The 3,799-nt window shown below is 46.5% G+C and overlaps 1 pseudogene across 1 annotated transcript; it reads left to right on the top strand.

The window, feature by feature from the left end:
- Nucleotides 1-240: 240 nt before the first annotated feature.
- On the top strand, nucleotides 241-2,068 carry LOC108296415 (annotated as a pseudogene). Its single transcript, XR_001821852.2, has one exon. The product of XR_001821852.2 is annotated as a mitochondrial carrier homolog 1-like (transcript).
- Nucleotides 2,069-3,799: the final 1,731 nt, after the last annotated feature.

The raw sequence follows: 3,799 nt of genomic DNA, 5'->3' as shown, positions 1-3,799 counted from the left end.
AGGGAAAAAAAGAAAAGAGAAGGAGGGAGGGAAAGAAGGAGGAAGAACGAGGAAGGAAGAAAGGGAGGGAGGGAAGAAAGAGAGAGAAAGAAAAAGAAAGAAAATCTTAGAGTTGCCAGGAAATCTAAAAAAAGAAAAGAAAAGAAAATCTACCCTAGTAATATATATTTAAGTGTATGGCTACTTAAAAAAACAGTTGCGCTATCAGAGTGAGACGGGAAAGAAAGAGATGGAGGGGGGATGGCGGGAACTGGAGCTGGAGCCCGAGCTCGCTCGCGGCGGGGCGGCGGCGGGGCTCAAGGCCCGAGCTCGCTATCCACCACCCGCGCACCGCGCAGCGCGCACATCTGCGCCACCCTCGGTCTGCGGCTCAGCCCTCGGCCCGCAGGATGGACGGCGGATCCGGGGGCCTAGGGTCTGGGGACAACGCCCCGACCACTGAGGCTCTTTTCGTGGCACTGGGGGTGGGCGTGACGGCGCTTAGCCATCGGCTGCTCTGCGTGAAGCTGCTCATCCAGGTGGGTCATGAGCCAATGCCCCCAACCCTTGAGACCAATGTGCTGGGGAGGAAGGCCCTCTGTCTGCCAAGCTCTTCACCTACGCCAAGTACATTGTGCAAGTGGATGGTAAGATAGGGCTGTTCTGAGGCCTGAGCCCCCAGCTGATGCCTAACGCCCTCTCCACTGTGACCCAGGGTAGCATGAAGGTTTTCCCTCCAGATGAGATCGGGCAGGTTTCCAACAAGCATAACATGAAAACTTCCCTGAAGAAAGTTGTGAAGGAGACCTCCTATGAGATGATGATGCAGTGCGTGTCCCACATGTTGGCTCACCCCCTGCATGTCATCTCAATGCTCTGCATGGTCTAGTTTGTGGGACGGGAGGCCAAGTACAGTGGTGTGCTGACCTCCATTGGGAAGATTTTCAAAGAGGAAGGGCTGCTGGGATTCTTTGTTGGATTAATCCCTCACCTCCTGGGTGATGTGGTTTTCTTGTGGGGCTGTAACCTGCTGGCCCACTTCATCAATGCCTACCTGGTGGATGACAGCTTCAGCCAGGCCCTGGCTATCCGGAGCTATACCAAGTTCGTGATGGGGATCACAGTGAGCATGCTGACCTACCCCTTCCTGCCAGTTGGCAACCTCGTGGCTGTGAACAACTGCAGGCTGCAGGCTGCAGGCTGGGCTCCCACCTTACTCCCCGGTGTTCAAATCCTGGATTCACTGCTGGAAGTACCTGAGTGTATAGGGCCAGCTCTTCCGAGACTCCAACCTGCTTTTCTACCAGGTGTCATCAGGATCATGCTTTGCCCTGGAGTAACCTGAATCATCTAAAAAACATGGTCTCAACCTGGCCACGGTGGGTGAGTCCTGACCATCTTAGGACACCTGCAAGACGACTCCAACCCAGCAACAACCAGATATGCTCCATCCCAGGCGGGCTTCAGTTTCCATATTTGCCATGTGCCTGTCCAGATGTGGGGTTGGATGGGGGCAGGGCTGCACCCAGTGCATTGGGTCACCTGCCAGACCTGGGGAAGGTGGGGTGAGGTGGGGAGTTGGCAGACTCCCCACACCTCCCAGATTTGCTGAGTCTGTCTTATGCAGAGGGCCAGAGAATGGCTTGTGGGGGCCCAGGTTGGATGGGGAAAGGCTAATGGGGTCAGACCCCACCCCGTCTACCCCTCCAGTCAGCCCAGCGCCCATTCTGCAGCTCAGCTGGGAGCATCATTCTGCTGCTTTGTAAATAGGGTGGATCCCCTGGCATATGGCCACCATCGTGTCTAGGCCTATGCTAGGAGGCGAATGCCAGGCTCTGCCTGCATTTTTCTCAACACTAATGATATGAGGGCAGCACCTGCCTCTGAATGGGAAATCATGTGACTACTTAGAATGTGTCCTCCTCATCTAATGCTCATCTGTTGAATGGTGATACCTCGTGCACACGATCTGTTTACCTGTGCAGTTGTGAATACCCAGAGGTTGGGCAGATCAGTGTCTCTAGTCCTATCCAGTTTTAAAGTTCATAGTAGGATTTGACCCCATCTCCCACAAATAAATGTATTGGTGGTGGGAAAAAAAAAAGAAAGAGAAAGAGAAAGAAAGAAAGGAAAGAAAAAGAAAGAGAAAGAAAGAAGAAAGAGAAAGAAGAAAGGAAGAAAGGAAGGAAGGAAGAGAAAGAAAGAAAGAAAAAGAAAGAGAGAGAAAGAAAGAAAGAGGAAGGAAGGAAGGAAGGAAAGAAAGAAAGAAAGAAAGAAAGAAAGAGAGAGAGAGAGAGAGAAAGAAAGAAAGAAAGAAGAAAAGAAAGAAAAGATATATCCTAGTAATATATATTTAAGTGTATTGCTACTAAAAAAATGTTGAGCTATCTAGAAGTGGGAAATCCAGCAGGAAAGTGGAACTCTCAAGGAAATCTGACCAGCAAGAAGAGCTAAAATAATTTTGGTATAAGGGAATATGGTGGAAGTATGGGCAAGTTGATGCTGGAAAGTACACTGGTGAAAGTTGTTGAGTTTTGAGAGCTCCAAAGAAGAAGGCTACATCTTAGGACAGTAACAAAGGCTGCAAAGTCTATGTGCTGCCCTAATAGTGTAACATTGGGCCAGTCATCTGCCCTTTTGGCATCACAGCAACCTTGTTTGTGAAATAAGGGATTTGGCCTAATGTTTTTAGCTAATTCAATTGTTTTATTTATTTATTTTTTTTTACTTTGAAATAATTATAAATTCACAGGAATTTGGAGAAATAGTAGAAAGACACTGTATGCCCTGCACCCAGTTTCCCCCAATGGCTACGTCTTATGTAACTATAATACAATATCATAACCAGGAAATTGCTATTGGTACAATGTGTGTGTGGTAGTTCCATGCTGTTTTATCATGCTTAAATCCATACAGCCACCATAGCTATGAAGATACAGAACTATTCCATCATCCCCAAAGATCTCCCTATTTATATTCATACTCATACCTGCTTCACCCCCACCAATTCCCAACCCCTGGAAATCACTAATTCCTTTTCCATCTCTATCATTTAGTCATTCGGAGAATGTTATATAAAGGAAATCATACACTCTGTGACTTGTTAAGACCGGCTTTTTGTCATTAGCTTAATGTCCTTGAGACCTATCCAAGTTGTTGCATGTATCAATAATCTGTTCCTTTTTATTGCTGAGTAGTGTTTCATTGTGTGTGTGTACCACAATGTTTAACCATTCACCTATTATGGGACTTTTTGATTGCTTCCAGATTTTCGGTATTACAAATAATTCCATGAATAATCATGTAGAGGTTTTGCGTGGACAAGTTTTTAGTTGTCAGAGATAAATGCCCAGGAGTACAGTTTTGGGTTGTGTGGTAATGCATGATTAGCTTTTTTAAAAACTGGCAAACTATTTCTACAGTCGCTGTAACATTTTACATTCCCACAGCAATGTATGAGAGAGACAATTTCTCCATGATCTCACCAGCATTTGGTATTATTTGGTAATATTTTGTAACCATTATTTAGCTGTTCTAATGAATGTGTAGTAAACTTCATTTGCATTTCCCTAATGCAAATAATGTTGAACTTTTTCTTTTCTTTCCCCTCCCCTTCCCTCCCCTCCCTTCTTTTCTTTTCTTTTCTATTCTTTTCTTTTTTCTTTTCTTAAGACAGGGTCTTACTCCATCCATCACCCAGGCTGGAGTGCAGTGGCACGATTATGGATGACTGCAGCCTCGACCTCCTAGGCTCAAATGATCCTCCCAACTCGACCTCCCAGGCTTGAGAGATCCTCCCGTCTCAGCCTCCCAAGTAGCT

This window comes from Cebus imitator, unplaced genomic scaffold, assembly GCF_001604975.1.
Source record: "Cebus imitator isolate Cc_AM_T3 unplaced genomic scaffold, Cebus_imitator-1.0 Scaffold709, whole genome shotgun sequence".
Classification (NCBI taxonomy): domain Eukaryota; kingdom Metazoa; phylum Chordata; class Mammalia; order Primates; family Cebidae; genus Cebus; species Cebus imitator.
Note: the sequence above shows the minus strand (reverse complement) of the source record. Positions and strands in the feature narration are given on the sequence as shown.